The sequence below is a fragment of the Phyllobates terribilis genome, unplaced genomic scaffold, assembly GCF_046119375.1.
Source record: "Phyllobates terribilis strain yellow unplaced genomic scaffold, ASM4611937v1 Scaffold_327__1_contigs__length_2127877, whole genome shotgun sequence".
Classification (NCBI taxonomy): domain Eukaryota; kingdom Metazoa; phylum Chordata; class Amphibia; order Anura; family Dendrobatidae; genus Phyllobates; species Phyllobates terribilis.
Window position 1 is genome coordinate 593,606 of NW_027363087.1, and position 26,661 is coordinate 620,266.

The 26,661-nt window shown below is 43.1% G+C and overlaps 1 pseudogene; it reads right to left on the reverse strand.

The window, feature by feature from the left end:
- Positions 1-26,661, reverse strand: part of LOC141221659 (protein ELYS-like) — a 116,321-nt pseudogene that overhangs the window by 26,795 nt on the left and 62,865 nt on the right.

Below are 26,661 nucleotides of genomic sequence, written 5' to 3' on the forward strand. Positions count from 1 at the left end.
CTAAATAGTGGAAACCCCCCACAAGTGACACCATTTTGGAAACTAGACCCCTCAGGGAACTTATCTAGATGTGTGGTGAGCACCTTGAACCCCCAAGTCCTTTACAGAAGTTTATAACATGGAGCCATGAAAATAAAAAAATCAAACTTTTTCCACAAAAAGGATGTTTTAGCCCCAATTTTTTTATTTTCACAAGGGTAGGAGGAGAAAAAGGACCCCAAAAACTTTTGTGCAATTTCTCCTGAGTACGCCAATACCCCATATGTGGGGAAAATACAGTGTTTGGGCGCACGGCAGAGTTCAGAAGGGAAGGAGCACTGTGTGACTTTTTGAACGCAAAATCGTCTGGAATCGAGAGCGGACCCCATGTCGCGTTTGGAGAGCCCCTGATGTGCCTAAATAGTGGAAACCCCCACAAGTGACACCATTTGGGAAACTACACTCCTCAAGGATTTTATCAAGGGTTATAGTGAACATTTTGAACCCAGAGGTACGAGACAGAATTTGATGACATTAGGTCATCATATTGAATAAGCTGTCATTAGTCTTGAGAAAAAGTGCTCGCTGCTTGAGTTTGCATCGGGTACTCGGGTATGCACCATGTATCACGGGTGCTCAAGTGAAATGCTCGAGTCCCTGCCCGCATGTTTCACGGTTATTAGACACCCCCAAAAAAACATGCTGGGATCGCTCATGCATGGCAGGCAATCCCCACGAGGTTTTTTTGGCCACGAAGTATGTGGGCCGGAGACTCGAGCACCCGCGATACTCAATGCATACCCGAGCACCGAATGCAAACTCAAGTAGCGACCACTTGCGTTCAACACTAGTTGCCATATCGTCATTTTTTTTTTTCTTTTGAAAAAAAAAAAAAAAACAACCCTAACATTAGCACAACCCTAACCTCAACCCCAACCCCAGCGTTTATTTTTCACGCCGTTCCTAGTGCGGTATAAGTGATTAGACGACTTTATTTTTCGGGTCGGTGCGACTACAGAGATACCAGAATCATATCGGGTTTTTATGATTGACAGCTGTCACACACTAAAAGACACATATTTTGTAAAATCTAGTTTTTGCATCGCCATATTTTGAGAGCTATAATTTTTCCATATTTTGGTCGGCAGTCATGTGACTGCTTGCTTTTTGCGGGATGAGTTGACGTTTTTTATTGGTACCATTTTCAGGCACGTGACATTTTTTGATCGCTTTCTATTCCAGCTTTTGGGAGGCAGAATAAACAAAAACCAACAATTCAGGAATTGTTTTTTTTTTTAATTTTTTTTATTCTACTCCGGGTGTGGTAAAATTGATAAGGCAGCTTTATTCTTCAGCTCCATACTTACTCCATATTTATTCAGCTCCATACATCTAGTGACGCAGCCGTCCAGTGAGCGCAGCCTTGCTTCATACACTTGTATGGAGCGAAGCTGCGCCTCGTGTAGTGATGCAGCCGTCCAGTGAGCGCAGCCTTGCTTCATACACTTGTATGGAGCGAGGCCGCGCCTCGTGTAGTGACGCAGCAGTCCAGTGGGCGCAGCCTTGCTTCATACACTTGTATGGAGCGAAGCTGCGCCTCGTGTAGTGACGCAGCCGTCCAGTGGGCGCAGCCTTGCTTCATACACTTGTATGGAGCGAGGCCGCGTCTCATCTAGTGACGCAGCCATCCAGTGGGCGCAGCCTTGCTTCATACACTTGTATGGAGCGAAGCCGCGCCTCGTGTAGTGACACAGCCGTCCAGTGGGCGCAGCCTTGCTTCATACACTTGTATGGAGCGAGGCCGCGCCTCGTGTAGTGACGCAGCTGTCCAGTGGGTGCAGCCTTGCTTCATACACTGGTATGGAGCGAGGCCGCGTCTCATCTAGTGACGCAGCCATCCAGTGGGCGCAGTCTTGCTTCACACACTTGTATGGAGCGAAGCCGCGCCTCGTGTAGTGACGCAGCCGTCCAGTGGGCGCAGCCTTGCTTCATACACTTGTATGGAGCGAGGCCGCGCCTCGTCTAGTGACGCAGCCGTTCAGTGGGCGCAGCCTTGCTTCATACACTTATATGGAGTGAGGCTGTGCCTCGTCTAGTGACGCAGCTGTCCAGTGGGCGCAGCCTTGCTTCATACACTTGTATGGAGCGAAGCAGCTCCTCGTCTAGTGACGCAGTCTTCCAGTGGGTGCAGCCTTGCTTCATACACTTGTATGGAGCGAAGCCGCGCCTCGTCTAGTGACGCAGCCGTTCAGTGGGAGCAGCCTTGCTTCATACACTTGTATGGAGCGAGGCCTCGTCTAGTGACGCAGCCGTCCAGTGGGCGCAGCCTTGCTTCATACACTTGTATGCAGCGAGGCCGCGCCTCATCTAGTGATGCAGCCGCTCTGACCGTGAGTATGCATAACACCCATTGTAGTCGATGAGCATGCTGACATCAATTTTTTTGTGGACCGATTGCCTGCAAAAAAAAATTGAAGACAAATATACGAATAGAAACATGTCTGCTTCTGATCTAATTTGTACATCAAATTCGTCCCCTAAATGGATCCATACAAAATAAAAGCGAACCCTCGGATCCATGTGCTCTAAATGGATGAGAATTGAAACAAACTGATGTAGTCTGGCTTTTTTTGTGCACAAAAAAAAAAGAGGGGGACTCTAAATTAATTCTTAGTCTTATTTAATGCTCATGCAGAGGTTCTTGAAACTTGGTCTGAGCGCAGACCATAATGCACAAGTTATCTGCGGGTCTCACACCTTGATATGAACAACCTCATAGGCATAAATGTGGCAGAGGAGATATAATTACATTGCTAATTATGGTAAAGATTTCCTCCAAAGCCACATGTCAATCTCTGCCGCCTCTATACAATGGTGTGTGAGTATTTTATGCGCTGCTCTACCTGCAATCAAACATGAGCACACACAGGACATCATGGATGTGACATACCTTTCTCTGGTGTCTCCAGGGCTTCCACAATTGGGTGGTGGACATCTCCAGTTACTAGCACACGGTCCAGCTCAGCATGTGGCTGCTGTTCACTACCTGAAGAATTCACAGTTGTTGAAACCACCTTGTCCTCAGGTGTTGGAGCATCATGATACTCTAGTGTTGTCTGGTTAGACCTTGCAGACACATGGCTTGCGTCTTTGCTAGCCTCCATTTTGCTTGGGCTTCCATCTTGAATTCCAGATGAAGATTCATCCATTTCATCATTGTCTGTATTGGCATAATTTTCGGTAAGCATAGCCACTCTTTCTGCCCACATAGTGTCTCGACCAGACTTCAGAACAGGAGAAATTCTGGGCTCTTCTTGCTCAGTTGACAAAATCTGTTAGTAAAATATTGCTTAGTATTAAAAAAAAATGATGCGACAAAAAAAGAACTAGAGGAAAACTATTTAAGGTGTTAACGAACACAATTTTTTTTTTTAACATGACATAAAAAGGTGCTCAATTCATAAATGTTAAAAACAGTGTAATATACTTACGTTAAGCATGCCCACATCAAATCAGACCACTATGCATAATGCGAGACTTACCCCTTTACTAAATTTCTTGCTAATTTGCTCCATAAAAGAGATTTTTAGTTGTCTGGACCGTAAAGGAGGTGCAATTGATCTTCCAGGGGAAACTGAAGGAGAGGCCAAAGGAGTTGTGTGTGTACTGGACCTCAGAACAGATTGGCGAGTGCGTGCAATATAGTCAGAAGCCCTTGTGCTTGCCATCAAGGCTTTTGCCTTCTAGAGAGAAACGCACAAAAAAAACGTTACTACAATAAGATTTGATGAGCAGCATCAACAAATGAACAGACCGTAGAACAAATGTTAGGACTCAAAGCCCGAGTAATTAATGGAGTAGAGCATAAAGCTATTATGCGATGCATCTCAATCCTTTGCTAAACAAACTAAAAATGTATGATGCTGAACCCTTACCTTTACCACCAGAGGTGTCTGCAGCAAGCTAAACTCCGATGCTTTGGAAAGGTTTTTTATCGGTGTAGATTTGAGAAGACTTGATTGGACAGGGCTGGAAGTCAGCAGGAAAGATCTGCAAGGTGTTTTGTAACGGACATTTGCAAAATCTGTGCCAAAGGAGGGTTCTGCCAGGACAGGGTGGACGGGAGAGTCCAACAGCCTGTAACATACAAACAACTAGGTTTATAAAAGGCATCACAATTACACATGATAAAAAAATGCTATAACAATTAACAAGGTTGGTCCACACAGGACATAACTGATTACGGACGGGGAGCCCTTCTGTGTGTACAAACCAATCCAAAAGCACAGTAGGCAGCAGCATGGAAAAAAAATGTACCACTAACCTGGAGTCTCTTCTAGTTTTCAATATTGGTTTACCAACAAAAGCATCATGTATTTCCATTTTGGCATCTTGAGAAACTGGACTTGGGCTTTCATCTGTCAAACTGAAGAGCAGAAAAATCACATTCAGCTATTTCCATCTCTAATAGGGTTATGGAATGGAAAAGTAATTAAAGAGTTTTTTCATGAATGGACAACCCACTATTAAATGGTCCCAGAATGGTGCTGCACAAAAGGAAAAAATCTTTTTTTTCTATTTCTATTTTATTATTATTTCCGCTTTACTTTATTTTTCTACTCCCTTTCTTTTACCTTCTGGTATTTTCTCGGCTTTATTTTACCTTGGCATTCTATCTTTTCATTGCTTCCCCTACACAACTCATTCCACATATCCATATCCACATACACATGCCAGGAAAATATTCTCCATTCTCTCCTGTGGGAGGATCTCACTGCAGGGGGCATCTTCTTAAGTGACCACTTGAGACATAGTGATATGTCACCTCTGGTCACATGATCTCCACCTAATGCTCCATTAAGGCGACACGTGTTGTGCTGGAGCGCAACGTCACATGTCATTAGAGGTCACACGCCTTAAACATGGCGCGGCCCACATTATCAGCTTTCTAGATAAAGCAGCAGATAACACTTTGCGCTCTACGCACTGAAAGTTATGCCATTCCTCAGCGCTGTTGCCACAGACCTTGTGCTATGTCTTTTCTCTCAGTCCTGCAATCTAGTAAATAATAATAATCTTTACTTATATAGCGCCAACCTATTCTGCAGCGCTTTACAATTCAGAGGTTCACACACAACAGTCACAAGTAACAAAGCTAAAGATAATACAATAATTAAAGCAAAAATAATAATGACCCTGCTCGTAAGAGCTTACAATCTACAATGAGGTGGGGGGTGACACAAAGTGCAGGGGCCTATTCACAATAATCGTCCAGCCATCTTGAGGGGATGAGCGATAGATAAAGGCTGCATGAGCTCGTCACCAGCCAGAATCTGTAGAGCTTTTGGGTTCGGTGGAGACTTATGTTTGGAGAAATAATGAATGGGCTATAAAAATATAAAAACACTTCGATTAGGGAACGCGATAGGCCACCCTAAACAGGTGTGTTTTTAGGAAGCACCTAAAACCGTGTAAGTTGTGGCTCGTCCTAATTTCTTGGGGTAGAGCATTCCAAAGAATAGGTGCAGCTTGGGAGAAGTCTTGGAGCCGGGAGTGGGACGTATGGATTAGTGCGGATGTTAGTCGATGGTCGCTTGCGGAGCGTAGAGAACGAGTAGGCTGATAAACAGAAATGAGGGAGGAGATGTAGGGGGGTGCTGCACTGTGTAGAGCTTTGCGGGTGAGAATAAGCAATTTAAATTGGATCCTATAATGTATAGGCAGCCAGTGCAATGACTGGCATAGAGCGGAAGAATCTGAGTAACGATTAGCCAGATAGATGACCCTGGCTGCAGCATTAAGGATGGACTGGAGAGGGGAAAGTTGAGTGAGGGGGAGGCCAATTAATAGAGAATTACAGTAGTCAAGGCGGGACTGGATCAGGGCAAAAGTGAGGGTTTTTGTGGTTTCCAAGGAGAGAAAGGGGCGGATTCTAAAGATGTTCTTCAGGTGCAAGCGACAAGACCGGGAAAGAAATTGTATATGGAAGGTGAAGGAAAGATTGGTGTCAAACACAACGCCCAGACAGCGCGTCTGCTGGCTCGGCATCATTGTGGTGCCACACACGGAGAGGGATATGTCAGATTTAGGGAGGTGAGTAAACGGTGGGAGCAGAAGTTGTTCAGTTTTAGAAAGGTTGAGTTTCAGATAAAGAACGGACATTATGTTGGAAACTGTGGACAGACAGTCACTGGTATTCTGTAGTACAGTGGGGGTAAAGTCGGGGGATGAGGTGTATAGTTGTGTGTCATCAGGATAAAGATGTTACTGAAAGCCAAATTTGCTGATGGTCTTTCCAATTGGGGCAGTGTAGAGAGAGAAGAGAAGTGGGCCAAGGACTGAACCCTGAGGAACCCAAAAAGCAAGAGGAAGGGGGGGGGGAGAAGTGGAGCCAGCGAATGATACACAAAGAGCGGTCAGATAGATAAGAGGAGAACCAGGAGAAAGCAGTGCTTTTTAAGCCAATTGAGTGGAGCATAGAGAGGAGGTGGTGGTCAACGGTGTCGAAAGCTGCAGAAAAGTCCAGAAGAATGAGCAGAGAGTAGTCACCGTTCCGTTTTGCTGTCAAAAGGTCATTGGTTACTTTGAGGAGTGCAGTTTCTGTAGAATGTAGAGGACAGAAGCCGGTCTGTGATGGGTCTAGAAGAGAGTGAATGGAGAGGTAAAGGGTAAGGTGGGAGTAGACCAGGCGCTCCAAGAGTTTAGAGATAAAGGGGAGATTGGAGACTGGTCTGTAGTAGTTTGTGCAGGAAGGGTCAAGAGAGGGCTCTTTTAATAATGGAGTAATGATGACATGTTTGAAGGAGGAGGGGAAGTTACCAGATGAGAGGGAGAGGTTGAAGATTTTAGTTAGGAGAGTAGTGATGACTGAAGAGAGAGACTGGAGTGGGTGTGAGAGAATAGGGTGCATGGACTGGCATGAGAAGAAGAGAGGAGCCTGGAGACTACTTCTTGTGTGACTGGGTCAAATGTGGAGAGTGATCCAGAGGAGATGTGGGGAGGGATGGGAGTCATGGAACATGGTGGCTGGGAGCTGATTTCCTGATGAATGTTCTCTGCGAAGTAGGAGGCCAGGTCCTCAGCACAAATGTCCGAGATAGGGGCCAGCACTTTAGGACTGAGGAGGGAGTGAAAGGTGTCGAAGAGTTTTTTTGGGTTGTTGGATAGTGAAGAGATCAGGGTGGTGAAGTATGTCTGTTTGGCAACGTGAAGAGTTATAGGTTTTTAACAAATTCATAGTGGATAAAGTTTTCTAGTGTGCGAGTTTTCCTCCATAGGCGTTCAGCACTCCTAGAGCATAATTGGAGAAATCGGGTTCGTGGTGTCAGCCAGGGCTGTTTTACTTTGTGTTTAGATGTTCTGAGGGTGAGGGGCGCTACTTGGTCCAGGGTGCTTCTGAGAGTGTCATTGTAGTGATTTACAGCCAGATAAGGACAGGAAAAAGAGGAGATTGGGGACAGTGATGAGTGAAGGGAGTCTAAGAGGGTTAATGGCTTGTAAATTTCTGAATGTGTGATAGGTAGGAGTGTGCTGGGGTGGGCAAGGATTTGTGAGCGTGAAGGAGAGACTGTTATGATCAGAGAGGGGAAGAGGGGAGTTATCTAGGTAGGGGATTGAACAAAGCCGTACAAAGACCAGATCAAGGGAGTTTCCGTTGTTTTGTTTCTCAGAGGATGATATTCAGATGCGATTCCAACTTATTCTTTGATTCATGTGTTTCTGGCAATTCTGGTTGTTCTATATACGCTCTGTTTCTGGATGACGTGACTGGCATAGCTCATAGCAAGCTACAAAAACAATCTACAGTGGGTACGGAAAGTATTCAGACCCCTTTACATTTTTCACTCTGTTTCATTGCAGCCATTTGGTAAATTCTAAAAAGTAAATTTTTTTTTTCTCATTAATGTACACTCTGCACCCCATCTTGACTGAAAAAAAACAGAAATGTAGAAATTTTTGCATATTTATTAAAGAAAAACTGAAATATCTCATGGTCATAAGTATTCAGACCCTTTGCTCAGTATTGAGTAGAAGCACCCTTTTCAGCTAGTACAGCCATAAGTCTTCTTGGGAATGATGCAACAAGTTTTCACACCTGGATTTGGGGATCCTCTGCCATTCTTCCTTGCAGATCCTCTCCAGTTCCGTCAGCTTGGATGGTGAACGTTGGTGGACAGCCATTTTCAGGTCTCTCCAGAGATGCTCAATTGGGTTTAGGTCAGGGCTCTGGTTGGGCCAGTCAAGAATGGTCACAGTTGTTCTGAAGCCACTCCTTTGTTATTTTAGCTGTGTTCTTACGGTCATTGTCTTGTTGGAAGGTGCACCTTCGGCCAAGTCTGAGGTCCAGAGCACTATGGAAGAGGTTTTCATCCAGGATCTCTCTGTACTTGGCCGCATTCATGTTTCCTTTAATTGCAACCAGTCGTACTATCCCTGCAGCTGAAAAACACCCCCAAAGCATGATGCTGCCACCACCATGTTTCACTGTTGGGATTGTATTGTTCAGGTGATGAGCAATGCCTGGTTTTCTCCACACGTACCGCTTAGAATTATCACCAAAAAGTTCTATCTTCATTTCATCAGACCAGAGAATCTTATTTCTCATAGCCTGGGAGTCTTTCATGTGTTTTTGAGCAAACTCTATGCGGGCTTTCCTATGTCTTGCACTGAGGAGAGGCTTCTGTCGGGCCACTCTGCCATAAAGGCCCGACTGGTGGAGGGCTGCAGTGATAGTTGACTTTGTGGAACTTTCTCCTATCTTCCTACTGCATCTCTGGAGCTCAGCCACAGTGATCTTGGGGTTATTCTTTACCTCTCTCACCATGGCTCTTCTCCCACGATTGCTCAGTTTGGCTGGACGGCCAGGTCTAGGAAGACTTCTGGTGGTCCCAAACTTCTTCCATTTAAGGATTATGGAAACCACTGTACTCTAAGGAACCTTGAGTAATGCAGAAATTCTTTTGTAACCTTGGCCAGATCTGTGACTTGCCACAATTCTGTCTTTGAGCTCCTTGGGTAGTTCCTTTGAGCTCATGATTCTCATTTGGTCTGACATGCACTGTGAGCTGTGAGGTGTTATATAGACAGGCGTGTGCCTTTCCAAATCAAGTCCTATCAGGTTAATTAAACACAGCTGGACTCCAATTAAGGAGTAGAACCATCTCAAGGAGGATCACAAGGAAATGGACAGCATGTGACTTAAATGAGCAAAGGGTCTGAATACTTATCACCATGTGATATTTCAATTTTTCTTTAATAAATTTGCAAAAATTTCTACATTTCTATTTTTTTCAGTCAAGATGTTGTGCAGAGCGTACTTTAATGAGAAAAAAAATGAACTTTTTAGAATTTACCAAATGGCTGCAATGAAACAAAGTGAAAAATTTAAAGGGGTCTGAATACTTTCCGTACCCACTGTACATGATACACTATAATTTATGGGATTTATACCCTACCATGCTATTAAAATACTCTGCCTCCCTATTTAATAGTCTACTGAGCTACCACTGGGCGATAGTATGTAATAGTAATGTACTTTTTAATTATTATTCTACCGCATCCCAAAGCCAATTGGGAATTATGTTCTTACATTTCTTTGTATCTCATGCATACCAGGTATATACTTATACTTGTTATGCCTCATTTGTTAAATTTTTGATTATTTTGTTTTCTTTTGTATCTTTCAGTATTGATAAATGTCTAATTTTAGACTGAAGTGTCAATTTTTTTTTTTTACAGTGGATTGCTTTTCTAAATAAAAAGTATTGTTCATCAGCATTTAGCCTGGAGTGCCAAGTTCTTTGTTAGGGTATGTGCACACGATGCAGAAATGAAGCAGAAAATTTCTGCATCATTTCTGCATCTCCCTGGCAGAAAAAACGCATGCAGATTGTGCATGCGTTTTTCCTGCAGAATACATGCGGATCCACATGCAGATTGACATGCGCTTTCCAGGCGATTTTAGCATCACCTGGAAAGTGCTTGACAACTAGGTCACACTATATAATCCATGCAAACAGCATGGATTTATATAGTGTGACCCGAGAGCGTGTATATACTTACCTCCGATGGCCCGCGCTGTCCTGCTTTACAAAGTTCCCGGCTGCCGACAACTTTGAATTGAAAGACCTGCCGACGTCAGCGTCACATGACCCGTCACATGACTCTGACGTCACCGCAGGTCCTACAACTCACTGCAAGTGCCGGGAACCAAGCGGGAGCGCTGCGCGGGCCGACAGATGGTAAGTATACATTTATTTTTTATTTTATTCTTTTTTTTTACAGCTTTTTTAATGGTACCTGGGTGTGGATGAGACTCTCCTCTCCTCCACACTCGGGTACCATCCGCATATTAGAACGCGCCAATAACGCAAGTACAAATGCGGTCTTGCGGAATTGGCGCGTTCTAATGCAAGTCAATGGCGGCGAAATCGCCGCGTTTCCGCAAAATTAATTGACATGCTGCGGATTTTTGACCGCAGCGTTGACGCTGCGGAAAAATCCGCATCATGGGCACAGCACATGCGGATTTCCATTGGGGAACATTGCTTCCCTTCTACCATGCGTTTTTCATGCGTTTCCGCAACTGCAAAAACGCCGCGGAAAACGCATGAAATACGCATCGTGTGAACTCAGCCTAACACTGTTCACTAAATGTACTTCGCTTTTCTTTTTCCCCCACACTTACTATACCACCATGCTTGTATATACCCTTACAGTTTTTGTTCCACTAATCCTCACTCCTTTGCTATCCCCAAACCCCAGCATCCTCTATCCAAATAATCTCTCAATCCCTCTTACCTCCCACCTGACCTCATCTGCAGACCTGCTCCTCAACCTCAGATCTCGCCTACTAAAACATAAAACAAGCCGGCCTCTTTCCTTTCACCTGCTTTCTTGCTCTCTGCTTGTCCTCACTGCTGGCGACATATCTCCCAATCCTGGACCCCCACACAACTGCTACCTCCCTCTTATGCCCCCTCATATCGCTGCCTACCTAATATGAACTTCCGCAATCTCTCCTACATTAAACCCGTCCTGACGTCCACCCCCTGCTCCCCCTCTCTGGAGCACTCTGGAATGCCTGCTCTGTCTACAATAAGCTCCATGTGATTCATGACCTCTTTAACTCTCGCAATCTATCCTTCCTGGGCTGACACCCTCCGACACTGCCTCCCCTGCTGCGCTGTGCTACAGCGGCCTCCACTTCACCCATACTCCTCACCCTGGTAACAGGCATGGTTGAGGAGTGGGTCTTCTTTCTACCAACTGGACCTTCAACCCAATATCACCTCTACAGTCCCTAAACCTCCCTTCTTTTAAAGTCCACACTGTCCGCATCTACTCTCTTTCCAACCTCCAAGAGGCCGTCATATACCGTCCTCCTGGCCCTGCCACTGCCTTTATTGAACAATTCTCCACCTGGCTGCTTCACTTTTTCTCTGCTGACATTCCCACCATCATCATGGGTAACTTCAACATCCCCACCGACACCCGCCAGTCAGCAGTCTCCAAACTCTTGTTGCTTACTTCATCTTTTGGACTTGGTCCTCCTGAGCCACCCACACAGACGGACACACACTAGACCTCATCTTCACTCGACTCTGCTCCCTATCTAACCTCACAACCTCCCCTCTCCCCTTATCTGGCCACCATCTACTCACGTTCTCATCCCTGTCCTCTTCACCTGTCAGCCATGTCCAGCAACCATAACACCCCCCGCAGAAACCTCGCACATCTAGACACTCACACACTCTGACTCTATTCTACCACTAGCATCCATATCTTCACTCCACGACACAGTCAGCGCCACTGCTTTCTACAATGCCACTCTCACATCAGCTATTGTCGTGGTCGCCCTACTCGTGCATGGCAGAGTGCGACAAATCAAAAGAAAACCCTAACACAATAACCTCACTAAAAAGCTTCGGCAAGTGTCCAGGGTTGCGGAGCGGTGTTGGAGGAAAACACATTCGAAAGATGACTTCACTGCATTCAAACACGCAACACTCGCACTCAAATCAGCCCTCACCTCTGCTAAACAGGCCCACTTTACATCCCTTGTATCTTCCTTATTCTACAAACCCAAACAGTTATTCAACACTTAACTCCCCTCCTCCGCCCAGCACTGTCCCCTCCGACCTCCCTAATCGCTGCTGAGGACTTTGCCACACACTGCAAAAATAAGATTGACCAAACAAGGCAAGTCTTTATTGTTCGACCACCACAAACTCCTTTGTATACCAGACTAATGCCCTTACACCATAACCACCCTCTCGATCATCAATGAAGGTGAACTTCCTTATCTCCTCTCCAAATCACACCTCACTACTTGTGCACTTTACCCCATCACATTCCACCTCCTCCCCAACCTCACCACCACACTTATTCCATCCCTAACCCATCTCTTCAACCTATCACTAACATCTGCTACCTTCCCCTCTGCTTTCAAACATGCCACAATCACGTCTATCCTCAAATAAACATTGCTCGACCCAACTGCTAAGTCCAGCTATCGCTCCATATTGCTGCTCCCATTCGCCTCCAAACTCCTTGAACAGCAGTTCACGCTGAACTTTCCTCTCATCTAACTCTCTTCGACGACCTACAATCTGGCTTCTGTCCTCACCATTCCACTGAAACGGCCCTGACCAAAATCACTAACTTACTTATAGCCAAAGCTAACAGACAATTATCAATACTCCTCCTTGATTTGTCATCTGCCTTCGACACAGTTGACCACTGCCATCTACTACAAATCCTCTCTTCCTTTGGCATCAAAGACCTTGCCCTCAAATCATACCTTTCCAACCACACATTTAGAATCTCCCACGCTACCTCCTCATCCGGCCCTCACTCTGTTGAAGTCCCTCAAGGCTCTGTCCTAGGACCCCTACTCTTCTCCATCTATACCCTTGGCTGGAGACAACTCAAATTCCCATGGCTTCCAGTACCATCTGCACGCTGACGACACTCAGATCCACCTCTGCTGTCCAGAATCCCTGAGTATCTATTTGCCATATCCTCCTCCTCTCGCTTCAAGCTTAATGTGGATAAATCTGAACTCATTATCTTTCCTCCATCTCACATATCTTCCCCACCTGATCTATCTGTAGTAATAAACTACATCACGCTTCCACCCGTACCGGAAATCCGCTGCCTCGGAGTAACCCTTGAATCTGCCCTATCCTTCAAACAGCACATCCAAGCTCTCGCCACCTCCTGTAGCCTCCAGCTTAAAAATATTTCCAGAATCCGTCCTTTCCTAAACCCTCAATCTACTACATGCTTGTGCATACCCCATCATCGCCCGCCTCAACTACTGCAACATCCTCCTCTGTGGCCTACCTGCTAACACTCTTGTACCTCTCCAGACCATCCTTAACTCTGCTGCCTGACTAGTTTATCTCTCTCCTCGCTACTCTTCTGCTTCCCCTCTTTGCAAGTCCCTTTACTGGCTCCCAATTCCCCAGCATATCCAGTTCAAACTTCTACTAACACTGACCTACAAAGGCATCCATAACCTTTCTCCTCCGTACATCTCCAAACTAATATCCCGATATCTTCCCTCACGTAAACTCCAGTCCTCCCAAGACCACCTTCTCTCCTCCACACTCATTAGTTTTTCACCCAATCGCCTAAAAGACTTGTCCCCAATATTCCCCATCCTCTGGAAATCTGGCCCCAACACGTTTGATTAGCCATCACATTCGGATCCTTCAGACAGAACCCGAAAACCCATCTTTTCAAGAAAGCTTACAGGCTGCCATGACCTTGCTGCCACCTCACCAACACCAGAGCTACTGCAACCCCTCAACCTACTGTCTCCTTCCCCATCATCCTGTAGAATGTAAGCCGCAAGGGCAGGGCCCTCTTCCTCCTGTATCAGTCTATCATTGTTAGCTTCTTTACTGTAAGTGATATGTATTTTGCATGTAACCCCTTCTCATGTACAGCACCATGGAATCAATGTTGCTATATAAATATTTAGGGTAGAATCCTACTTGAGCACACACGAAGCAGGACGGACACTCATCTTCATGTCTCCTGAGGTCACATGACTGCCGCAGTCAATCGGTGGCTGCAGACTGACAGCAGCCTTCACATTTCTATCCTGAGGCGAATAAACTTTTTGCAAAGATGTAATTATGAAGATTGTAGTCAATCAGTGGCTTACATGAGTCATGAGACATTGTTCATCAAGACACTGGCGGAGTACACAATCTATGAGCCATGCAGATCCAGGAAGTAGAGAATTTTTTAATTTATGGGGCCAGCAATAAAGGAGTCTTTTAATGGGCAACCACTTTAAAAAAAAAACAAAAAAAACCTTTTGTTTTAAACAAGTCAGTTAAAGGGGTTGTCCGGTATTGGAAAAATATATATTTGCAATGCATGTATGCACTTAAAATATGTATTTAAAAAAAAAAGGCATACTCACTTTCCAGCACATTACATGTCCAGTCCAGGCTGACTGCTGCAGTCAGGGGACCAAGAGCACTTCATAAGAGAAACATACTTAAATGATATTTCTATATCAGACAACCCCTTTAATGTCTCACTATTCTATTAATTTATACCATTTGAGTTTTACATGACTAAGCAGAACAAGACAAGTCTCTTGACTACAGCTACAGAACTCTACAGAAATGGTCTCCTACCAAAAGCATTTTAATGTCACTGTGCCACAAAAGATACATTGGTTCAAACATAGAAGAGCTTAAGTACTGTGTAGGAATGGGAGTACCATAAACGGATTCTCAGATGAAAGCCCAGGCACATTTCTTACCTTTTATAAGGAGAGAAGTCTCTACTCTCACTAGCTGCAGACACTTCCTTTATTTTCAGCAGCACGTTACGGATAAAGTCAGCTTCGGTAATCACACTCCCTGAGGGAGCCGGTTTTGCAACAGTAGATAAAGGTTTGGGTCTTGTCACTAGAATAAACAAGAAACTGTTGCTTAGTGTTGAATATTTTGGATATGTATTTGTATTTTAACAATGGTAGAGTAGTCAAACCTACAGACATTACAGGCCGCTATCCGGTGACAACTCTGCTGCCCGCTAGAACTGTCTGCCGTCACCATGTAACTGAAGACTGCCGAATCATGACTGAGTGCAATCAGCACAAATTAACAATTCTCCTATATTCTAAACAAGAGTGGGTGGTCATGTGCCAACTTCATTGAGAGTAGTGGCCGAGAGAGTCAAACTGGCTGCAACTATGCAAATTGTATAAATACCCAATTGAAAGGGAAATTGTGGCAGTGTGCGCATTGTAAACTTATCACAATTCGGCAATGTGCAGTCACAGACTGCAGAGTTCTTTTTAGCCTGGAAAACTCCTTTAATACTATTTCATCTACACTGACAAATCATCTGAAGAATGATGAATAATGAAGCCTCTTTTCTGGCCTTCATAGGACACCATAGTCAGCAGCTATGACGTCACCAGCTCCTTCCGCCCGTGTGGTTACCAGGGATGCTACCGGACGGAGTGCCCTGGCTCTACATACCACTTAGGAGATTACAGCTCCCTGCTTTACTGTATGGCCCAGGACCTGACAGCAGGTAACTGTGGGCTTCGGAGTACGTACAGGGGAGTAGACACCCCGCACTCTTTACTCACCAGGAATTCACACCTCTAATCAAGGGACCAGCCCCACTAACTGTATGCTTTTACTAAGCACCGTGTATTCATTCTTACAGACTATGAGCTATTTAGCGGCATAGCAGGCACGTTTCCAATAGCAGCAGCATTTCTTACCATGCAAATGGACGTTAAACAGAGAAACATTATATTTATTAACGCTTTGCCTAAATATCATATATAGCTGGTCTCCTTAGGAATATTATTTTATTGTCCAAGTTAATTTCCATTGTGAAATTTGTTTAATATAAATTCTAGATATTACTTTCTGTTTTGCGTGCTCCTCTTTTCTATTCTCTGCTACCTCCAATCAGTGCGACAGTACCATCTATTTATGACTATTTACGGGCCGTCACACAGGACCCGTGCTTCTGGCTGCAGCCTAGTATTTCTTCCTTACCATCTCCTTTGGCGCTAGTATATGTTGATACTACATTTCTGTTTATTTTATGCATACATTTTAGTATTAATAGGCAGACGACAATCCATAATGTTCCTGTCTTGGCATTTACACATTGGTCTATGGGCAGAACTTTTGCACATAAGAATTGAACACTATTTATCAAGCTGGAGATCAAGGTCATATGCGCAGTCCCACTATATATCGCTTTCTTTTCACTGAATACGCATTGCTCTTACCTGTACATTATACATTTACATTTGGTACTTCCATTAGTCATCTCTGACACATGCATATTGTTTTTATTTGTACGTCACACGTCGGTGCCCCTAACAGACCCATGTGGTGTATTGATCGGTCATTTCTTGCAGAGCTCAGATCAGACCTGGAGCGAGGGGTGGAACATTTGAGGCTTTATATTACTTATGTGCATCAGTGCAGAGCCAGATGTCAGTCAAAGTGCTGTGAGCGGTGACTGGCCGGGCACACCTGTCTGTATGGCTTAAAGTCAGCGACTCCCTGGAGTAATATAGTTCATTTTCTCTAAGAAGCTGCACTTTCAGGACAAAGTAGCTTTAAAGGGGTTATCCACTACTTTACATTGATGCCCTATCTGTAGGATAGAGCATCAATGTATGATTGGCTGGGGTCCCGCACGCGGCACCCCTGCCGATCGGCTGTTATCGGTGTCAGGTGTCGCCAGCCGGAAGGCTCTACCTGCAGTGCCCGCCGCTTGTAACTGCACATCGGCCTCCCGATGAATGGGAGGAGGATGTGCAGTTACAAGCGGCGGCCACTACAGACAGACAGCCAAGCACCGCAGGCAAGGACTTCCGGCCGGCGGCCGCTGCACCGATAACAGCTGGTCGGTGGGGATGCCGCGGGCGGGACCCTGGCCGATCATACATTCATGCCCTATCCTACGGATAGGGCATCAATGTTAAAGTAGTGGACAACTCCTTTAAGTCAGATTGCAGATTAACGCTATATTGCCAGGTTTATACCATTATTTAACGTGACAGTATCCCTTTAAATGTTTTTTAAACAGCTGTAATAGAAAGTAAGCAAAGTAACCTCAAGTTCATCTGACTTGAAAACTATGAATTTCCAGCAAATGCCAAAGCAATTCCAATATCTGTCCCCTCAAAATTAATGAAGGTGAAGTTAATAAGATATTACATACAGCCGAAAGCTACAACTTTCAGTTACCTTTCTTCCAAACAATAGAAGGATAGGATCTGGCCAGAGTTTGCTGCACACTTGGGAGTATTTTGACATAGTGATCCACTATAGAGTTTCTGGCAGCTCCTCTTTCCAGCTGGCATCTGTCAAAATCATTCTGCACAGAAAAGAAAAAGTATAAAAATACATCCATAGCTGAACACATTTTTCAGATACTCTCCTCACGAAATGCAACGTAATCTTTACATAGCAAAATGACTATGGGGGATTGCTTTAGCCAACAATTATTACATAATTAATAACCTGCTGATTGCCAAAATTGTCTGTGAGGTCTGCATATGACTCTGCAATTTAGTTTTGGAACATCCTTGCAGAATCAGCAGCTGCATGGAGATGTGCAGCAGCAGGAATGGAGAACTCCCCGTAAAGAAGGCAGAAATTACACGATCGCTGTATACATTGCTGAAAAAAGCAATGTATACAGATCAAACAAAAAGTTTATAAATTAAATGAAAAAAAGGGGTGATACGAGCGTTGCAGAGTATGACAGGCAGGTAAAGTTATGAACAGAAATTATTAAAGGAATACAAGGCTACATGTTTCAACATTGGACTGATTTCTTACTCAAGTCAGGGATGTATGCCATTTAGGAAGCCGTAATATCCCATTACACTTTGATCCCAGCGATTATATGACCAATTAGTGTCAGGAAGGAGCCAGACCAGATCGAGATGAGCTTTACAATGCATTGATGCGATAGATTTGCTCTGTAATGGGGGATAATATGCCAAGCCAACAATTAAAAAAAGAAAATTTTTTTTAATGATGTTAAAAAATGTGTGAAACACAAAATAAAAAGATATTTTACATAATTACATAGGTTGCAAAAAAGACCTAGGTCCATCAACCGTCTTCCACCAATTGTACATTTTGTCAGTAAATTAACTATAACCCACAGTTACGTGTATCAAGGAAATCATCCAGCCTTGTATAAAAGCTGTTATAGTGTCTGCCATTACTACCTCTTGTGGTCGGGCATTCCACAGTCTGACTGCTCTGACTGTAAAGAACCCTTTCCTATGTTTCCTGAAAACAGACACCTCCAACTGGGGGTGAAGCTGCAAGCATCTATATACTGTATTTAAAAGGGGCATTATAAGGCATGTATTCGGCGCTGGCACCTCACCATCTCAGTGTTCAGACAGAACAGTCAGAGAAACTATTTTTGAAAAGGAGAGATAGCCCTTCCAGTCCTTAAAAGACAGAACTATGGAATCACTTTCACTTATTGTTATTACTTACATATATATTCATGATACTCTTTAAAATGAAACAGAGGACTTACTAGGTGATAATTGTTCAGTGACTGGTTTAGCCGCAAAGCTGGTATGTAATTTGCTCTCTGTAAATGATGTACCAACAAGATCTCTTGATTTTGAATACCTCCGTTTGTGCGCAAATATGTATGCAAGTAATCCTATAATAAAAATAAAGATTTATTAAAGCATAAGGCAAAAGGAAACCTTCACGTTCTGTCTGAATCACTGTTCCTACCGGAACAAAAGTGACAATTCTAAAAGAAACGTCGTATAATCGCACAGGGAAAATGTCCTACAATTTGTGGCAGTTAACCTTTTCCTGTCACTGCCAGTTTTAGCATTTCTGAATAGGCCATATAAAGGGTTTTTCGTGACACTGTGCTTTATTTCAGGGGTAAATTTAGGTGGATATGTCTTGAAAACATCTGAAACTTTAACCCCTTAACGACTGCCGATACGTATTAAAACGGCAGTTGTAAAGGGGCCTTATTCCCGATTTGCTTTTAAAACGGCGATTGGGAATAAGATTGTAGCGCTGCCCGTCGGCTGTATGCGACAGCTGACACCCTGCTATAATCGGCCCTGGCCGCTTTTGTAACTGATCGGGCAAATTAACCCCTCAAATACTGCTGTCAATCGCAACAGAGCTATTTAACTGGTTGTAAGGGAGTTGCAAGATCCCCTTTGTAACCATGGGACCCACAAAATGAAAACTGCGGGTACCGATGGTTATCATGGTACCTAGAGGTCATCTGATGACCCCAGGGTACGATGGTCCGTAAGATCTAGCTATAAGCCTGGTCTCACAAGCACACTCCGTGACTCACTGACCGTCTCATGCACTGCAGTACACGAAAAATGATACATGTCCCACAGTGGGACGAAGTACAAAGAAAAGTGAAAAAGTAAAATAAAATATGTAAAAAACACACCCAAAAAAGCACACCCAAATCACAAAAAGTCATTTTGCCACTCAAAAAGCAGTGTTTGTGAAAAAAAAAACAACCCCAAAACCCCCACAATTGTTAACACCGTATCCAGAACGACCCACTTTATAAAACTGGTACGTTATTTATTCCTTATGGCGAACAGCGTTAAGAAAATAAAAAAACCACCAAAAATGTCACTTTTTCATCAGACTGACTCACAAAAATTTTAATAAAAAGCTTTCAAAAAGTCATATGAAGAAAAAAAGAATGGTATAAATTAAAATCGCCAAACCGTCCCGCAAAACAAAAACTGCAATATGGCTCATTCAGCAAAAAAAAAAAAAGTTACAGTTCTCAGAATATGGCAATGTAAAAACTAATTCATTTTTGTAAAACATTGTTTTTAGTGTGTAAAAATAGCAAAGCATAAAAAAACAATATAAATCTGGTATCTCTGTAATCGTACCGACCCAATGGACAAATCAGTCTTATCACTTACCACACAGTGAACGGCGCAAAAAATAAAAAACATAAATAACTAAATTACTGTTTTTTGTTCATTGTGTCTGAATATCTGAATAAAAAGCAATCATAAAACATTATGTGCCCCAAAATGGTAACAAAAAAATCTGTAACTCGTCCCGCAAAAGAGGGATTTTTGGTACTCACCGTAAAAGCTCTTTCTTTGAGCCTTTATTGGTGGACACAGGTAGCCATGAGTGTATGCATCTGTCGCTGGGAGGCCGCTAGGCAAAAAAAGAATTAGCTCCTCCTCAGCAGTATACACCCATCGACTGGCACAAAGCTCGTCAGTTAGTGAACAAGCAGTAAGAGAAGCAACAAACAACCGAACTATATACAGGCCCAACAGAGGCACATAGGCGCAACATAGGCATAAACCAGGGAGGATGCTGTGTCCCCCAGTGAAGGCTCTAAGAAAGATTTTACAGTGAGTACAAAAAATCCTTCTTTCGTTATTGCTTCATTGGGGGACACAGGTAACCATGGGATGTCCTAAATCAGTCCCAAGGAGGGAATAGAATAATTGACAAATCAGCTTGGACGGCAGGCGACCGCCGTTTGCAGAATCTTCATACCTAGGCCAGCATCAACCGAGGCATAGATATCTACTCTGTAGAACCTTGTGAAAGTGTAACGAGATGACCAGGCATCAGCTTTGCCAACAGGCCTCTGAAACCCAGATTTGCAAACAGCCCAGGAAGCCCCCAACACTTGGGTGGAGAGCGCTCTTACTCCCGGAAGGGGTGGCCTGTGTGTAGCGCGATATGCCTCCAGTATAGCCGAGCGAATTCAGCGATGGGTAGATTTTGTAGCAGGGAGATCCTTGCGATGACCCTCAGATGACAAACAAGGTGTCAGAACATCTGAATGAAGCGGTCCTTGATAGGTAGACACAGAGCTCTGCTCAGGTCCAGATTGTGAAGGGATCTTTCAAGGGGATGAACCAGAGATGACCAGAAAGAAGGCAGAACAATGTCCTCGTTGATGTGGAATGAGGAGACTACCTTAAGAAAGGAGGAACTGGTCTGAAAACTACCTTGTCCTGATGGAGAATGAGAAAAGGAGAGCGACTAGAGAGATGCCAGCTCAAACTCTTCTGATGGACGTGATGGCTACCAAAAAGGCAACCTTCCAGGAAAGGAATGACGACAAGATGTCATGGATAGGTTCGAAGGGGGCTTGCTTATTTTAGGTCCCAAAGGCCTACAGGAGGGGAATATGGCAAAGCCAGGCGAGCAACTCCATGAAGGAAGGTCTTGAGCTTGGGACGAGAAGCCAAATTCCGTTTAAAAAGAATTGAGAGTGCAGAGATCTGAACCTTGAGAGTACTGATAGAAAGCCCGGAGTCGAGTCCCAACTGGAGAAAAGCCAAGATGGATGGAAGAGAAAAAGACATGTGAGCAGAAAAGGTTGTTTTCACACCATCAAAAAAAAAAAAAGAAAGAAAAAAAAAAGGCCTTCCAAGTCCGATGTTAAATGCGTGAGGACACGGGCTTTCTTGCTCTGACCATGGTCTGTATGACCTGGGATGAAAAACATGCTTCTCTCAAAACCAATGCCATTAAATTCAGAGACCGAGAATTCTGGTGGAAGAGGGGACCCTGAGAGAGAGAGAGTAAGTCCCTTCTGGGCCAGTCTACAGCCACCAAGATTACTGGGACTCCCTCTGCCTTGATCTTCTTGATGACTCTCGGGATCAGTGGCAGAGGCGGAAAGAGGTAAGGAAGATGAAAATGAAATCATGGAATGAGGAGGGTGTCATAACCGACTGCCAGAGGGGTAGCGAGACCTGGCTACGAAGTGAGGCACCATTAGATAGACGTCGGTGGTGCCCCATCTGTGACAGATCTTATCGAACACGATGGGGTTGAGTGTCCACTCGCCCGAGGAGAGTCTGATGACTAAGGAAGTCGGCGGCCCAATTGTCCACCCCCAGAATGTGTACTGACGATATTGCTGGCACGTGTCACTCGGCCCAGACCAGAATCCATGAGACCGCCGTGATAACGGATTTGCGGCGTGTTAAGCCCTGTCGGTGTATGTATGCCACGGCTGTGGCGTTGTCTGATTGAATGCATACTGGATAACCTGCTAGGAGATTCTACCAGTGGAGAAGGGAGATGTAGAAGACTCCATCAGCCAAAAAATAAAAAAAAAGTTATAGGTCACAGAAAAAAGCGATACAAAATTTTTTTTTCAATAAAACACTCTTTATTGTGTAAAAGCGCCAAAACATAAAAAAAATATATAAAATGTGGCACTGATGAAAACGTACTGACCCAAAGAATAACGCTGCCTTATCAATTTTACCACATGTGGAAATGCATTAAAAAAAACAAAAAAAAAAAAAAAAAAAAAAAAAAAAAACCAATTCCTGAATTGTTGCTTTTTGTTTATTCTGCCTCCTAAAAATCGGAAGAAAAAAGCGATCACAAAATGTCACGTGTCCAAAAATGGTACCAATAAAAAACAAGCCATCACATGACTGTCGGCCAAAATATGGAAAAATTATAGCTCTCAAAATATGGCAATTCTAAAACTAGTCTATGCAAAAAAAAAAAAAAAAAAAAAAAAAAAAAAAAGCGTCTTAGTGTGTGACAGCTATCAATCATAAAAATCTGATATGAATCTGGTATCGCTGTAATCGCACCGACCCGAAGAATAAGGTCGTCTAATCACTTATACCGCACGAGGAACGATGTAAAAAATAAACGCTAGGGTTAGGGTTGGGATTTTTTTAAAAGTGAAAAAAAAAAAAAAAAAAGATGATATGGTGACTAGTGTTGAGCGGAAGTGCTCACTACTTGAGTCTGCATCGGGTGCTCAGGTATGCGCTGAGTATCGCGGATGCTCGAGTGACATGCTCAAGTCTCCGCCCCATATGCTTCGTTGCCAAAAAAAAAAAGTTGCGTTGATTGCCTGCCATGCACGAGTGGTCCCCGCATGTTTTTTTTTTTTTGGGTGTCTAACAACCATGAAACATGCGAGCGGGGACTCGAACATGTCACTCGAGCACTCGCGATACATGGTGCATACCCGAGTACTCAAGTAGCGAGCACTTGCACTCAAGACTAATGACAACTTGATGACCTAATGTTATCAAATTCTGTGTCGTACCTCTAAGTTCAAAATGTTCACTATACCCCTTGATAAAATCCTTGAGGGGTCTAGTTTTTAAAATGGGGTCACTTGTGGGGGGTTTCCACTATTTAGGCACATCAGGGGCTCTCCAAACGCGACATGGCTTCCACTCTCAATTCCAGCCAATTTTGTGTTCCTTCCTTTCTGAACCATGCCGTGCGCCAAAACAGTCTATTTTCCCCACATATGGGGTATCGGTGCACTCAGGAGAAATTGCACAACAGTTTTTGGGGTCAATTTTCACCTCTTACCTTTGTGAAAATGAAAAATTTGGGGCTAAAAGATCATTTTTGTGGAAAAAGTTAGCTTTTTTTATTTTCACGGCTCCATGTTCTAAACTACTGTGAAGCACCTTGGGGTTCAGGGTGCTCACTACACATCTAGATAAGTTCCCTGAGGGGTCTAGTTTCCAAAATTGTGTCACTTGTGGGAAGTTTCCACTGTTTAGGCACATCAGGGGCTCTCCAAACACAACATGGCATCCGCTAATTATTCAAGCAAATTTTACATTCAAAAACTCAAATGGCGCTCCTTTCTTTCTGAATCCTGCCGTGCGCCCAAACAGTGGTTTTCCCCCACATAATGGGTATCGGCGTGCTGAGGAGAAAATTGCACAACAAATTTTGGGCTTTATTTTTTCTGTTACACTTGCGAAAATAAAAATTGTGGTCTAAAGTAAAATTTTTGTGAAAAAAAAATAAAAATGTTCATTTTTTTCTTCCACATTCCAAAAATTTGTGTGAAGCACCTGAAGGGTTAATAAACTTCTTGAATGTGGTTTTGAGCACGTTGAGGGGTGCAGTTTTTAGAATGGTGTCCCTTTTGAGTATTTTCTGTCATAAAGGCCCTTCAAAGTCACTTCAAATGTGATGTGGTCCCTAAAAAAAATGGTTCTGTAAATTTTGTTGGAAAAAAGAGAAATCACTGGTCAACTTTTAACCCTTATAACTTCCTAACAAAAAAAAAAATTGGTTCTAAAATTGTGCTGATGTAAAAGTCGACACGTGGGAAATGTAAAAGTAGACACGTGGGAAATGTAAAAGTAGACACGTGGGAAATGTAAAAGTCGACACGTGGGAAATGTAAAAGTAGACACGTGGGAAATGTAAAAGTAGACATGTGGGAAATGTAAAAGTAGAAACGTGGGAAATGTAAAAGTAGAAACGTGGGAAATGTTATTTATTAACTATATTGTGCTACATATCGCTCTGATTTAAGGGCATGAAAATTCAAAGTTTGAAAATGTCTTTTTTTTTTACAAATAAATGCAAGTCATACTGAAGAAATTTTACCACAATCATGAAGTACAATATGTCATGAAAAAACATTCTCAGAATCAGGGGGATCCGTTGAAGCGTTCCAGAGTTATTACCTCATAAAGTGACAGTGGTCAGAATTGTAAAAACTGGCCTGGTCATTAATGAGCCGACCACCCTCGGGGGGTTAAAGAATCTGTCACCAAATTTTTGCTATGTAATCTGAGAGCTGCATGATTTAGAATTTGGAAAATTAGAAATTTTGAAACTCAGAATTTACTGTCATGGAGCCAGATAGCTAGGTCACAAAAAAATAGTTAAGCATTTAAGACGTTAACATAATTTTTCCAACATTTCTTTATTTTGCTTGGCTGTTAGAAGGCTTAAAAGTTAAGCAGAAATTTTTTATAGACATTTACAAAATCTATTTTTGAAGTGACTGAGGGGCATTTATATTGGAAACCCTCAAAAAGTCATGGTGTCCCCTTCCTGACCAGGCAACATTTTTCAATTCTGACCGATGTGTGGCAATAATTCTGGAATGCGACATCATATCTCAGTAATTATGACACATATTAGTGGTAAATTTAGGTCAATATGCTTTGTGTTTATGAAAAGATTGGAAATTTGACAAATTAAAAAAAAAGTCAAACTTTTCATTTTTATGCCTTTAAAAAAAGATGGTCATACCACTAAAAATAAATAAACTAATATTTGCCACATGTCTACTTTACATAAGCAACTTTTTTTTAAAACAATTTTTTTGTTACGTTACAATTGTTAAAAGTTTATCAGCAATTTTTCATTTTTCCAACAAAATAAAAAATGTTGGTTTTGTAAATTAAGTGACTTTGAGGTGCCTATGTGACAGAAAATACCCAAAAGTAACACCTTTTAAAAACTGCACCCCTCAAAGTCTTCAAAGCCACATTCAAGAAGTTTATTAACTCTTTAGGTGCTTCGCCGGAATTAAAGCAATATGGAAGAAAGAATAAATACAATTTTACATTTTTCCCACAAAAATGTTGCTGTGGTCCCAAATGTTTCATTTAAATCGAGAAAAAGGAAAGAATGTACCCCAAAATTTGTTGTAATTTCTCCCAAGTACACAGATACTCCATATGTGGAGGAAAACTACTATTTGGGCGCACGGCAGGGCTTGGAAGGGATAGAGCACCATTTGACTACAAAATTGCCTTCAATAGATAGTTAACTCCATGTCGTGTTTGCAGAGCCCCTATGTGCCTAAACAGTGGAATCCCCCTGACAAGTGACCCAAGTTTGGAAATTACACACCTCAATGAATATTTCTAGAGGTTTGGTGAGCACCTTGAACCCAGAAGTGCTTCACAGAATTTTATAACGCTAACCCGTGAAAATGAAAGATCACATTTTCCATCAAATATGTTGGTTTTGCCCCAAACTTTTCATTTTCACAAGAGAAGCAGGAGTAATTGGGCAACAAAATTTGTTGTGCAATTTCTCCCGAGTACGTCGATAACCCATATTTAGGGGAAAACTACAGGCAGTGCTCGGAAGTAAAGGAGACATATTTGAATTTTGGTGTGCCATTTTGACTGGAATTTATTGGAGAAACCCCCCACAAGTGACCCCATTTTGGAAACTACACCACTTGAGAAATTCATCTAGGGGTGAAATGAGCATTTTTAACCCTCAGGTGACTCACAGAATTGTATAATATTGGACTGAGTAAATTGAAGAAATTGATTAACAAATTGGATAAATTTTTCGAGTTTGCCAATACCCCATATGTGGTTGAAAGCTAGTTTTAAGGCAGAGTGCAAGGCTCAGAAGGGAAGGAGCACCATAGGAGTGCAGATTTGCTGGAATGGTTTGAGGGTGCCATGTTTCATTGGCAGTGTCCCTTACATTGCCAGTTAAACAGACACCACCAATAAATTTCCACACATTACAAACTACACCCCTCAATAAATTCATGCAAGGGTGCAGTTAACATGTGGACATCACATGTGTCTCACAGCATTTTATACCATTGGGTGGTGAAGAAACAATTATCACATTTTTAACACTATAATGTTGTTTTAGCCTTAAATTTTACATTTTTATAAGAATTAATAGGAAAAATTGCACAACTACCTGTGAGGTCCATTTTTCCCCCAGAGCACCAATACCCAACATGTAGCAGGAACTACATTTCAGGCACAGTGGAAAGCTCAGAAGGGAAAGAGCACCATATTGTAGTACAGATTTTACTGTTATGATTTACGGGTGCCATGACCCACTGGAAGAGCCCCTGAGGTGC